Below are 15,099 nucleotides of genomic sequence, written 5' to 3'. Positions count from 1 at the left end.
AACCCACTACCCACTCATTACTAACTAAACCTCACTCAATTAATGATCCAATTATAATATCAAAATCGTCATAAACACTACTAAAACACGATGAAATTATAGATTCTTGAAAATGACATCCAAAATTAATCGAGTCTGAATCGAAATTCCAATTAAATTTAGGTTGAGCCGCTTATTTAGGAGTACACTTTTTTTCAAAATTGAATTAGAAATTTATGATTAATGGTAAACAAGTAATACATCCCGAATTAATTCATGCACTTCTTTTAAATATAATTTTATAAATATTTATGATTTGTTTTAGAACCTTTAATATATTATTTTGAAAAAAAGTTACCTATGAAGTAACATCACATAATTGAAACGTAATAATAATTAAGATGAACATAGTCAGACTTTTAAGTTTATCGGTGATTTTTATTTAGCCACTTGAATGTATGATAATTTACTTCTATAATTTTTAAAAAACACACAATTGGCAGTAGCTTGCATTAATAATGTTACGGGTTTATTAAGAGGGATTTAATTAGTAATGGGTGGGTAATGAATTGATATATAAATTATACTAATAAGTTAAATTATAACAAATAGTTGAGCACCACGTATTTAAAAAAATATTTAAATAGTTTAAATATAAAAGTGTTAAATAAGTGGTCAATTTTGAACTAAAAGGTGGATGACAAGGGTATTTTGGACCCAATAGGTGGATGGAAAGGGTATTTTGGAGCCAATAGGTGGATGGAGGGTAATTTTGTACCATTTTCAATACTTTGAGGGTATTTTAGGCCCTTTTCTGTTCAATTAATTATATTAATTTTTTCATTTGGATTGAATTGTGGGGCTCAACTGCCACACACTCTAACGAATTATATTTCTCTTTTCTAACTTTTTTTCTTCTTCTTGAACATTTACAGTATTTTCTAGCAAATTTATTTTACTAAAAATATGCATGTCAACTATTGAAATTAAACCTGCAATTTTCTTGAAAATTGATGTTTCAATGTTGGGGATCTTGTTAATGTCTAAAAAAAGAAAGTTGTTACGGTGATGATGCTTAAAAGCTTGAGAAGTTGATGTTGATTTTGATTCTTCCCTCTAAATTTTGCTCAATCTTCGTCTGCAATTTTCCTTTGGCCATATTTTTCAGGTATGATTTTTCTTAGCATAAAGATTTTCAGTCTTATGATAGTATGTTAAAGAGATTATCAGTAAATAAGTAACTTATATTTGAAACAAATGTTTAAGTTGTTGGAAGAGGATCTTTTTACATGTCTTTTCTAATGTTAAAATACCAAAAATCACCTGTTACACATATTAAATACTAAATTACAGATATAATCTTCAAAAATAAAATTTGTTGTGCTTAGGTGTTCTATCTTCCCACTGGTATCAACATTTTCTTGTGAATTGTTTGGATCTTGACTTTGAATGCAAACACCATGTAACTGCATGTGTAAATTTGACAGAAAATAATTAAAATTAGTTATTCAACTACTTAAAAAAAAGGATCAAATTAGTAGATAAATCAAGTAACAAAATAGTGACAGGAAATGTTTAATTTGATGAAAAGATATCACAAGAAAATTTAGTATCGTGAATTCCTGTGGTATTGAAGCTGATTGTGAAGCAAAAGTCCCTGGCATGTTGTTCAAACACTGGTATTCATGTGGATATTCTGTTGTGTTTTTCAATGTTCTCTGTGATGCTTTTTTTTTTTCCTTTGCTCATTTTTTGATTTCATTCTTCCATATCCATTTCCTTTGTCTTTTTTCTTAATTGGATCCAAAATTTGATCTTTACACCATGTAACAGAATCACTAATGGAGTTGAACTTGCTCTTATTGTTCTCATGATTTTGAACATACAATGCACCTTGATGCTTAATAATCTCAACCTTTGCTAGATACAAACATTTTCTGGCAATTTCCTCGGAGTACACATCATTTGCTGCTAAATTCATAATAGTAAACGACTCTTTCATCAATCCATTTAAGCGAATTGCCATGGACGACTTCAACGTCTCTTTTTTTTCTGTGTACTCTTCAAATCCATACTCATGCTTGGCATTTTTAGTCCATCTTTTCAAAATATATTTCTCAGGAATATGAGAAAAATTTAAATCAAAGAATAAAACTCTTAGTGCATGAAAACATAGACAACCCATGGTTGGCAGGTACAAGAGATAGAATTATCAAGAGAATTAAACTGGACAATTTTAGTTTGATTATTCTCACCCTTTAAAATTGTATATTTAGTAGAAGTCCCAACAGTTACCAGATGGATCACTTTTTTGGTTGTCTGTTGTAAAAATTCATGTTGAAACCTTGTAAAAATTCTTCTTGAGTACACATTACCAGCATGTTTTAAGATCTCACAGTCTTCTATGAAAAGTTTTGGCTTTCCTCGACATTTGTAATCTTCAGTTGCTTCCGTGTCACGCATTTCAGTTGTTCGTTGCTCATAATGCTTTACAAATTCAGTTATACTCATTGTCTTGCATACCATTTCTGTGAAGACCCTATTCGTGCTTTCACTTCTTTGAGTTGATTTAATATCCGCAGAGAAAATGGAACGACTAAATGCAGGACACCATTTCTTTCTTAAATCATATAACTTTTGAAGCCAAGAATTGTCTGCACAGTTCCAATCACATATCATATTTTGCCATATCACCTCAAATTCTGATTCTGACTTGCATCTCCATAAGAGAGTATCAAAATAATTTCGAAAAACCTGTTTTCAATATAGTTGAGGTATATTCATTTGAGCATTTCTATCAATATTGCCATTTACACAATCGATGACATGTGTTGGGAAAAACTTGTCTAATGGTAGCCGCCATGGCATGATCTTGATCTGTAAAAATTGTTTTTGGTGCTTTTCCTCCCATTCCCTTCAAAAATGTTTGAAACAATAACAAAAGAGTCTTTTGTTTCATAACACAAGAAGGCACATCCAAAAAAAATATTTTTCCAATGATTATTGACACCAACAAATGGAGCACAAATCATGTTATATCTATTTGTGCGGTATGTAGTGTCAAAAATCATTACATCTCCAAAGCACTCATAATGCAATCTGGATATACTATCCCTCCAAAAGAAGTTGCATAATCTACCATCTTCATCAACTTGAAAAGAATAAAAGAAGTTTGAGTCCTCTGAATGCAAATGCCTAAAATGATTTATCAAAGTTTGAGCATCCCCACTACTTATCATGTTTCTCTTATGTGCTTGTACGAAGTTATGTGCATCTTGCTCAATAAATCCTGCATTTTCAATTTCACCTGCTTCATTTTGAAGGTATCGAACAGCCTTTTTTGTGCGAATTCCAGCATCAAGCATAGAACTAAGAACATTTTTAGTAGAACTTGTGAGCTTTCGTCCAGACTGTATGAAATGCCTTAAATTGTCTTCAATCATGGGATGACTGTGCTCATCACTAAATTCACAGACTTTTCATATGACATTTGAAATTTTAAACTTTATATGAGCCAAACAACCGCATCTATATTCTAATCTTTGTCGGTTCCTTTCTTGAAAAGGAGAAAGCTTATCAGATTTTCCTTGACAAGAACAAAAAAATACACACCTTGTCATTTTGTTATTTCTGTTATGAGTTTTTGGACCTTTTCGAAATCCAAAACCTTTTGCCACAGCATATGAATTGTATGCATTGTATGATTCCTCTTCTGAGACAAATTTCATACCAATCTCAAAGATAAAATTTTTGTTGATGTTATAAACATTATGAGTTCTTGTGGAGTATTCTTGATCATTTACGTTGTGAGCTACAATAATAATTTTTAGATGATAAGTATCAAAATACGAGGAATAAATAAAATATAAGCTAATCTCATTTAATTAAGAATTTCTAGAATTAAGGGAATTTCACAGAAGTAAGATATTACCTTCTTGGTCGGTAGTTCCTTTATCAACATTTATATTATCCATTCTTGATTTGAAATATATATAATCTGTATAAAAATTATAGCATTAGAAAATATCAAAGATATCTTAGTATAGACATATTAACATTTTTCCTTTTGTAATATTATAAATATTATGATATAGTTTGAATTATGGAGTAAACTATCACTAATTTTGTTAGGTTTTGAACAAAAGTACTATAAATCATTTTTTGTTGATTTTATTTTTGTTCTCTAACAAATAGTATTTGTATGTTTAAAGAATTTTTCAAAAAATCATGACCTGGGAAAAGTGCTATGCATAGATGTGCACAATTTGAATGTCTCTATAAAGATACAATAGCTATGTTGATGATGTATATGTATGAAAACAAGATTCACTGCTAAGCAACTTTTCTTTTCCCTTTTACTTATACCTTGAAAAAATTGGCAAGACAAGTAATTGCACAAATTTAAATAGCAAAAATAAGAAAGAGCACCGAAAAAATTGATGTACTAATTACATTTAGACTAGAGCGTGTTGTTATAAAAGAAAAGGAAAACAAAAAAAATGATATATTCATTACATGTAGAGTGGAGAAGTTCTGGTATAGAAAAATTTTATTTGAGAAAGAAAGTTTAGTGTTTTGTATCTTTTGTTTGGTGAGATGTGATCAAAATACTTTATTATGGAAGGAAAGTTTCTTCTCATTCCCTCCAGATTATTGAGTTATTGATTAAAAAATAGTGCACCTACATTTGAAGAATATATGGAAAAATTAGATCGACTCAGATGGGAAGAGTCATTATACATTACATGTGTTAGTATTTGTGAAAGTATCAGCTACAAAAAAAAAAAGCATTAATGACATTAGAGGTCCACAAGTTAGAGAACTGGATAAGGTTAATGAAAGAAAGAGAAGAATTCTTTAGTTTTTCTAATCAGTCAAAATATATATTAGGTGTTGATAATGTGATACCTTATCTACTCCCTCCGTTTAAAAAAGAATAACCTCATTTCCATTTTAGTCTGTTTCAAAAAGAATGACCCCTTTCTTTTTTTGGCAAATTTTTAACTTTAACTTTTCACGCGGCATATTTAAAGCCACAAGATTAAAGGGCATTTTGGTACATTTGACATAACTTTAGTTTAGAACCACAAAATCAAAAAGTATTCTTTCTTTTCTTAAACTTTGTTCCGAGTCAAACTAGGTCATTCTTTTTTAAACGGGGGGAGTATCATTTTTCGACTAGTATGTATCATACTTATTGAACTTTTTGATATTATATTGTTCCTATAAAATACTTTTTATTCGTGATTTTTATATTAAGCTTGATTATTATGATACTTTTTGATAAAAAAAAAAGTAATATTTTTTATTGAAATGAATTTTTAATAAAAATTTTATTAATATGATGTTTGATTTCATATGTCCATTCAGATATCGAAAACAAACAATAATCATTCAGTGTTCAGATTTGAAAACCACATCTTAATATTCAGATGTGTATTCAGATCTAGACACCAAACTCTTAATATAAATCTTAATATCCAAACATTTATTTATATTCAGAGGTCTTAATTTAAATGATAACAAATGAGACATAAGTGTCATTCATCTCACATAAGCACAATGTAAGCAAGGGATAAAATTGTCAGAGAATTTCTAAAGATTGAAAAGCTACAACAAATTGAAGGCCAAAAGTTATAAAACAAAGCCAAAATGATTATGTCAATGTAACGACTCGTTACGTTGTTTCGAGAACTAGAACTATTTCAACTTTTTTCATAAATTTTACAATGGGTATTTTGAACTATTAGACAATTATGAAATTTATGAATAGTTTCTATAATTTATTTAGTTGATGGTCAAGAAAAATAACATTAAAATTAATAATGAACCACTTTTATCATATTTATAATTAATCATATAATAAGTAGGGTAATATTATTAGGTTATACCACAAACTGCTCACAACTCTTGGTTTTGATTCTCAACGCCATAGACAAATATCGACAAACAATATTAAGGTAGAAACTTCATTCAATTCTCAATTTTATTTTATAAACAATGGATGGTTTGGTGGATATTGATTATTGTTAATATTATTTTATTATTTTGAAAAGTCATAAAGTTATAAGTGTGGAAATTATCATTTAAAGAAAAAGTGAGGAAGGTCTAATGATGAGAGGTGATTTATATATATATATATTTATATGTGAATGGATTGTCCCAATATTAGGACATATTATTGTTTTTGTTTCAGAAGTGTTGCCACTGGTTCGTAACAAGTGGCTTTAATTTTAAATATTTATTATTATCCTTTAGTTATTATATCACGATTGAGTTTTGTTATATTGATATAGGTAATTAAATATAAGGTATTGTATTATTAGAATTCCATTAAAGTTATGGTAATTTGAGAAATTAAGACTTAACCCTAGGTTGGAAATTTGAGAAATACGAGAGTTGACATATTAGTTGACATCAAAATTTAGAAAAGTGATTATAATAATTTGAGTGTTAATAGACTCGTTAACTTATAAAATATGCATATATACTTGATAGATAGACAATGTTCGGAGGCATTGAGGAAAGGAAAAGTATTGGAAAAGTAGCTTGCTTGACTTCGGTTCTTCGGTGGAGGTAAATTATGGTTTATGCTATTTGATAGTAAACTCTTAATAGTGATTGATATGCATTAAATGATATTGTGAAGTTTTCTATGTACTTGATTGTGTGGCTTAGTTGTGTGTTTTGTGATTGGTCTGAAATCCTGAGACCGTGAAATTTATAATCTTGAACCCTCTCTATCAAAGTGATGCCTTGAATAAAGAAGGCTCGATGAAATATTATTAAGGAATGGAATGATATTAAATGATAAATTAATGATACTATTGGATCGGAGTGTCACGTTCCGACACTTATTTTTAGGTCGGAGTAGCATGTTTCGACACGGTATTCTTGGATTGGAGTGTCACATTTTGATACGGTATTCTTGGATCAGAGTGTCACATTCCGACACGATAATATTAAAGGAAAAACATGTTGAATTAATTGATAGTACTCAAGCTCAAAGAACTCAACTCCCAAAATGGTTAGGTTTGGAGGCATGAGTCCTCATGTGTGATCTTGATATCGTTGTCTTATTATGTACTTACTTTAATGTTGTTGACACTTGTTCATGTTTTTTTTTTTTGCTTATCACCTGTTAAGTGTTGTAGTTGAGTTCATACTATTATTCATTGTATATTAGTTTCTATTTTTGGTTGGCCGATGGAACCTACTCAGTACATGTTGTCCGTACTGAACCCTACTTGTGTTTTTCTTTGTTTTCCTTTTATGAAATGCAGCGAGTGTATCAATGACTTCAAATTGCCCTCAACTCTAGCCAGTATCCAGCACATCAGAGTTCAGGTGAGCTATTATTTCAAGCTCGTGTTGAATTCTCTCATTTACGTCTTGATGTCCGTGAATTTCGGACATGAACAATCTTTTTACTTATTTTGATTTTCTTAAATACTCTTAGACTTGGTATTTGAGAATAGATGTCCTTGATGTGATAAATTTCAGGTTTTGAGAAATGATATTCAGTAAGATTTTGAGTTTCTACGTTATGCTTGTATTTTGTAAGTTAGGTTAAATTTGTCGGTTCTCCCACTTTAAAGGTTAAGTGTGAGTGTCACTCACGGCTCGTTTTGGGTCATGACAAGTTTGGTATCAGAGCTTTAGGTTCAGTGATCTCATCACACAAGGACGAGTCTAGTAGAGTCTTGCGAACGGTATGGGGATGCATTTACTTTTCTTCGAGAAGCTATAGGACTTTAGAAATACTCATTTCTTTCTTTCTTTCGTGCTACTACTTGAATACAATTGGCATCTAGGTGATACAAATTGGTATATGAACTTCTTCACTCTATTTTTAAAAAATGGTTAGCACTAGTGTATTAGAAGTTGAAATAGCAACAACCGAAAGAAAAAGAAGAGTGTCCTTAGAAATATTTATATTCTCTCTATTGCAAAATGTGGTGGTTGTCTCATGTTGAGTGTCGATTAGTAGAGACACTACTATGACTTCATAAAGTGAGGATATATCATAGAGGGTCATCGATGCTTACTTGGTTAGAGTTAGGAAGTGTGCTATTTTTGTTATTGAATTGATCTAAGAAGTAAAGCAAATTGTTTGGGCAAAAGAGAGAACAAATTCGAAAAGGTATTGCGGTAAAAATATGTTGTCTATTTGGGTACAATCTTATCGATAGGTATGATGTGTTCTAGTGAAGTATCTAATGGACTTTCACAGCGTGACAGTACTAGGGTTTTGTGGAAACGGGTAGTCGATTGTCAAGTAAGAATACTAACTACTAAAGGAGTTACGAGTTGTATGACATAGTCCGATAATAAGATTTAGTGTTGCATTCACATATGACAAACCAACTAGTTTATTTTTACAGAAACTTAGATTGAGCATTATTTTAAAGGAAAATTTAGTGGTGGATCTTTGGTACAATATTAATAAATTTAGGTTGTGAAATGTATCTTGAGGGTTATGAACGAGGATTGACAATTTTATCTTAAGCTTCAAAAGGTAAATTGATACTAAAATGACAAACTTATAGGGAAAGAAAGTCTTATTGAGTATACTTGGGTGAAATAAATTGAAGATTTTAGTAAGAAAATGCTTATAAAATTAAGTTAGTCCCTTAAATTTGATTGGTATACCTGAGTTTAAGGTGTCATGTCGAGGAAAAGATTCACATCTTGATGATGAAAAGGTCTAGCTAAGCATGATGGTAGAAAGAGAAAGTGATATATGACCTATATGATTTATGTTTGTTGTACTAGTATCAAACATTCTCATTTAGAATCAATTTTAGTGGCAACAAAGTCTTGAAAGTGTTTCATCATTTCTAATATCGAATTTAGTATTTGCTTAAGAGTTGGACACTAGGCCTAATCCTACTTAAAAAAGGATTCAAATTATTCTCTTTATTTGGTTTCCAATTTTATTAGGAAAGAATTGAAATTGTAATCCTATTTGTAGTTGATTTTGATTTTGTAAGGAAAAACAAAAATTGTATAAATAGAGGATGGTCTTAAGAGAAAAAATTGAACTACTCTTTAGTATTCTCCTTGAAAGACATAGGATATAAGAGGTTTTGAGAGAGCTTTCAACAAGAGAGAAGAGAGAAGAAAAAGATTTATTTTGCTGCATACCTTTCTCCACCCAGCAACCTTCAGATCGTCTTGTTCAATTATCTAACCGTTGGATCGGGCTAAAATTTGAACTACGTGTTTATGACATCTTGGTGGTTGATTTGAACAGTGAAGATTGGATTTGGAAGTCTGAAAGATCATTTTCTTTATTCCGAACAATAGCTGCGTTTGGGTGGTGCTTGCATTAAAATTGTAGAGGCATTGTATTTATAGTATGTATTATGAGGTGTTTTAATATAATATTTAATAAGAGGAATCTTCATTTAAGACAATGGAGGTGATTAGAGTTCGTAATGATGATAAGGGATTGGTGATGGATTGTGATTGAGATGAAATTATATAATAAGGGTTGCTGGTTAAACGAGTTTTGTACGGTACTAACGATTTGCAAGCATCTAATATTGTGGTTGTATAGAAAGTTTTAGGAGATGTTGGGACACCACTTGAATTGAATTTAAAGATTTATAGTCATAATGAAAAAAAAATGTGAGATATAATGCAGTCTTCAGAAAGAGGGAAGAACAAGAATATTTTGTTTAATTACAATGGATAAAAAGTATCTTTTGGAGGTCTCGTATTGGGTTCTGAGACATGTGGTTTCATATATTTTAATATGGTCAGGGTTTTAGTGTCAGTTGTTTATTTAATTGGTAAAAACCATCGAATAAGACTTAAGAAATGAATGTACATATGCTCAACTCGAGTGTGATGATAAGTTCTCTTGTAATCTTGAGTTTATTAATAACTTCGTAAAACTTTTAGCGAAGGATATGATAAGATCAATGAAGAGGCGATCAACGATAAGTTAGATATGTAAATTCATAAAAATCTTCAATGTATCAGTCATATTGATAGATAAGGACATTGAGTTACTTTGCTCGATTTACAATTCAAACGTTTCATTTTGAATCTACTTGGTGGTGGTATGTTTTATAAAGGTATAAATTTGAAAAGGTAAAATAAAAATAAATAATATATTGTTTACATCATATATTAAACATATGAACAGACTTATGCATATTTTGGGTTAGAATATAAGCTAAATTTTAATGGATTGTTGGTACAAGGATGAGCTCGGTAAGCAAGCTAGAGAAATTAACAAGAGATGGTATATTAAAAGATCGAGATATATAGAATTTTGCATCATGGTAAGAGTTTGAGAAAAGTGAAGGAAGAAGACCTCTCGTATAAATCATTGGTTTGTAGCTGAAGATTGTATTGATTTTTGCATAAGAGATTAGATATGACGGTAAGATGTGAACTAGTTTGGTACAGATTTATTAGGGGTTTATCATCGACTTTATAAAGATTGAGTTTTGATCTGGGTAACAAATAATGAGCTATGGAAAATTTAGAATTTTACGTGGGGTTAGATTGCTCAAATTATGTTAGATGACTTAAGAATGATGTACGAGGTGATATATAATTCTACATGGTCATTAAGAATTTAGAGTTGGATTAATGCTACTCCATTGATGGGACTACATAGAATGTTATGGTGTCTTAATTAGACATCTGATGGTGAATAGAGGTTATGAGCTACAATATACAAAATAATATGAGTGACCAAGAATTTCTGTAAGTGTTGACATGAGGTATGTGACGTAGAATGGTATCTAAAGCATGGTATGTAAAGTTGACCTTGGGTGTGATTTAGTAGTTTTATATCGATAGAAAGGTACCATTAAATTTTTAATTAGTGTTATTATCCTTGTATGAGACTCGTATTTGTCATGAAATGCTTAAATAGAAAGAAAGATAGCTATTGGTTGAATATATATTTGATAAAAATACTTTGATACTAATGATGGTTTGGGAGTAGGGTTGATGATCGATGTGGTTATGATGTTTTGTTAGTATTAAGAGTGTTGACTTCAGTGGATGTGGGGTTTGATAAACCAAGTGTGTATGCAATTATAATAGGGACTAAATTGGTGGTTGTGGATTGCTAGAAAATCAAAGAGATAGAGTTAGTTGAATGAAAATGTTTTATATGGACACTATGGAAGGAGTATTTAGAGTTATTCCACCTTGGTTATTTTCGATATGACATATTAAGTGTCGTCATGGTGTAGTTGAAATATTTGAGTGGTTCTACATGTACCACTTTGCTTATGAGAATTTATAGGAAAGCTACCATGAAAATTTATAGTTTTCAAATAGACTTAAGATTTATCTCATCCTCGGTATCATGTTATGGCTATGTGTGATTGAATGTGAGGACCATTGGGTCTAGTTTTGTCATTCTTGAGGTTTATCTATAATGGCTATTAATCTAGAATTTCGATCTTGCTGTTAGAGTTTATGTATGCTTGGGTGTATCACTCGATGGTGATTACTTAATCATTTCCATATTTAGATCAGATGAGTTCGTTTCTCCTAGATGATTACTTGATGTTTAACGATCATATGTTTGTAGATTAAGGTCGAGGAAATATTTTATGTGAGAGGAAAATCTTAATAAGAGTGGTTTCTGTATTATGAGTGTGTGGTGGTTGGTTCGGGTTCACTTTATATTGTAACCAATATTGATTTAGGATTTTACCATGGTTATGTGGAAAAATTGTCTTGATTATTGTGCCAATGTCCTTGAGAATATGTTGCAGACGTGTGTATAATTAACTTTAACTTGGTATTGAGAATATTTTATTTTGTCAGTTGAGTTTACATATAATAATAGTTATCATTGGAGTATCGCAATGAACCAATTTGATGTATTGTATGAGAGGATGTGTAGGTCTTCAATTTGTTGGTTTGCTATATTTAAGGTGAGGCCTTGAGAACTAATATTTTTGAAAGAATCGTTGAGACAACTACCCTTCCTACTCTCGCCTATCTTTTGATCGTTCGAGTACGATCAATGGGTAAATTGATATCTATTGTAACGACTTGTTAGGTTGTTTTGAGAACTAAAACTATTTTGACTCTTTCCGTAAATTTTACAATGGGTATTTTGAACTATTAGACAATTATGAAACTTATAGGTAGTTTCTCTAATTTATTTAGTTGGTGGTCAAGAAAAATAACATTAAAATTAGTAATGGACCACTTTTACGATATTTATAATTATTCATATAATAACTAGGTTAATATTATTAGGTTATACCACAAACTGCTCACAACTGTTGGTTTTGATTCTCAACGCCATGGACAAAGATCGACAGAACTATTAAGGTAGAAACTTCATTAAATTCTCAATTTTATTTTATAAACAATGGATGATTTGGTGGATATTGATTATCGTTAATATTATTTTATTATTTTGAAAAGTGATGAAGTTATAAGTGTGAAAATTATTATTTAAAAAAAAGTGAGGAAAGTCTAATGATGACGTGTGTGTGTTACCACTGGTTCGTAACCAGTGGCTTCAATTTTAAATATTTATTATTATCCTTTAGTTATTATATCACGATTGAGTTTTGTTATATTGATATAGGTAATTAAATATTAAGGTATTGTATTATTAGAATTCCATTAAAGTTATGGTAATTTGAGAAATTAAGACTTAACCCTAGGTTGGAAATTTGAGAAATACGAGAGTTGACATATTAGTTGACATCAAAATTTAGAAAAGTGATTATAATAATTTGAGTGTTAATAGACTCGTTAACTTATAAAATATGCATATATACTTGATAGATAGACAATGTTCGGAGGCATTGAGGAAAGGAAAAGTATTGGAAAAGTAGCTTGCTTGACTTCGGTTCTTCGGTGGAGGTAAGTTATGGTTTATGCTATTTGATAGTAAACTCTTAGTGATTGATATGCATTAAATGATATTGTGAAGTTTTCTATGCACTTGATTGTGTGATTGTGTGGCTTGGTTGTGTGTTTTGTGATTGGTCTGAAATCCTGAGACCGTGAAATTTATAATCTTGAACCCTCTCTATCAAAGTGATGCCTTGAATAAAGAAGGCTCGATGAAATATTATTAAGGAATGGAATGATATTAAATGATAAATTAATGATACTATTGGATCGAAGTGTCACGTTCCGACACTGTATTTTTAGGTCGGAGTATCATGTTTCGACACGATATTCTTGGATTGGAGTGTCACATTTCGATACGGTATTCTTGGATCAGAGTGTCACATTCCGACACGGTATTCTTGGATCGGAGTTTCACGTTCCAACACGGTAATATTAAAGAAAAACATGTTGAATTAATGGATAGTATTCAATCTCAAAGAACTCAACTCCCAAAATGGTTTGGTTTGGAGGCATGAGTCCTCATGTGTGATCTTGATATCGTTGACTTATTTTGTACTTACTTTAATGTTGTTGAAACTTGTTCATGTTGTTTTTTTTTGCTTATCACCTGTTAAGTGTTGTAATTGAGTTCATACTATTATTCATTGTATATTAGTTTCTATTTTGGTTTGGTCGATGATACCTACTTAGTAGATTTTGCCCCGTACTGAGTCCTACTTGTGTTTTTCTTTGTTTTCCTTTTATGAAATGCAGCGAGTGTATCAATTTTCCACAGCTCTAGCCAGTATCTAGCACATCAGAGTTCAGGGTGAGCTATTATTTCTAGCTCGTTGGATTCTCTCATTCACGTCTTGATGTCCTTGAAATTTCGAACATGAACAATGTTTTTACTTATTTTGGTTTCTTAAATACTCTTAGATTTGGTAAGTTTAGAATACATGTCCTTGATATGATGACTTTCAGGTTTTGGGAAATGATATTCCATAAGATTTTGAATTTGTACGTTATGCTTGTATTTTGTAAGTTAGGTTATTTTGGTTGGTTTGGCCACTTAGGAGGTTAAGTATGGTGTCACTCACGACTCGCTTTGGGTCATGACAAAACTAAATGTGACAAGTAAAAGCGAACGGACGAAGTATTTAATAACTTTGTCCTAGTTCAGTCAGAAGAGAAGAAGTCATCTAACATTTTTGTCTCTATTAAAATTTGAAGTCTGATCCACTCTTTGATCGATTAATACTTTTAAAGGATATTCTTAAATAATATATTAATTACCAAATATGAAGATTATGGTACATTGGTCAAAATTGATTTATAAAATTAATCCAAACAAAAGCACCTTAACACCTTCAAAGATGAAGGAACCCAGCCCTAGTGCAATTTATTACGGAAAATTTAAAAATAGGGTTTAAAAAATATGTATGCATGTAACTAAGTGTACAAATGACTAGTTGGAAAGGAGTGATTTGTAGAGAAAAGAATTAGTGATAAATAGTCTCTCTCCCCTCCCACTCCTCCAACAAACACTCGTGATATGATTAAAAGAACAAAATTTGAAATTAATATTTGTGATTCAATTTTTTAAGAAACTACATGCATAAGTAAATATTTTGATTTAAATAATCGGTTAGTATCACAATCAAATCAAACAATTGATAGCTCCTACATAATGGCGGTAGAATAGGTAATATGAGTATTTATTCAAATTTATCCATTCTGAATAGGTAGGATATTCAATTCATTTAAAATGAATAAAACTCATATTACTCATTTAAAAGTGTATAGTTAAATAGATAAAAGAGTTCCACTCACGAAAGGATAGAAAAAGAAGCATTACTTTTTTAATCTTTTTTTGTGTAGATAGTCGGGGTAAGGGGCTGAGGGAAGGGAAAAAATCTAAAAATTTCCTTGAAAAACAATTAGTTTTTTTAAGAAGGGGTGGTGATAAAAAATACTTTTACAAATTTAAAGATCTTATTTATTAAAATAATTTTAATTTTATTTTTTTTTGGATAGTGGTGAGGCTGTAGGGTGGGGGGGGGATCCTGTAATATCCCGCTTTAGAAATATCTAAAATAGAAAGAACTAATTTGAAAAGAGCAAAATTTCAAATTTTGTAAGTTAGGCCTAAGTTATGAGTAAAGGTCAACCTCAAACAACCATAACTTTCGGTACAATATGAGTTAGGTGGCCGTCGGATATCAAATAAACGTCTTAAATTATCTTTCTAAGGTCACCAATTTTGTTAATTTTCAAGCTTGT

The 15,099-nt window shown here is 30.6% G+C and overlaps 1 long non-coding RNA gene and 1 pseudogene across 1 annotated transcript; one reads left to right on the top strand and one right to left on the bottom strand.

Moving 5' to 3' along the window:
* Positions 1 to 869: 869 nt before the first annotated feature.
* Positions 870 to 13,995, top strand: LOC114076451. Its single transcript, XR_003577380.1, has 5 exons — positions 870 to 1,147; positions 7,263 to 7,326; positions 12,226 to 12,300; positions 12,766 to 12,843; positions 13,591 to 13,995. It is a non-coding gene; the product is annotated as an uncharacterized LOC114076451 (long non-coding RNA).
* On the bottom strand, positions 1,160 to 3,783 carry LOC114076450 (annotated as a pseudogene).
* Positions 13,996 to 15,099: the final 1,104 nt, after the last annotated feature.

This window comes from Solanum pennellii, chromosome 3 (genome assembly GCF_001406875.1).
Source record: "Solanum pennellii chromosome 3, SPENNV200".
In the NCBI taxonomy this organism is placed as follows: domain Eukaryota; kingdom Viridiplantae; phylum Streptophyta; class Magnoliopsida; order Solanales; family Solanaceae; genus Solanum; species Solanum pennellii.
This window is presented reverse-complemented; position numbering and strand designations above follow the sequence as displayed.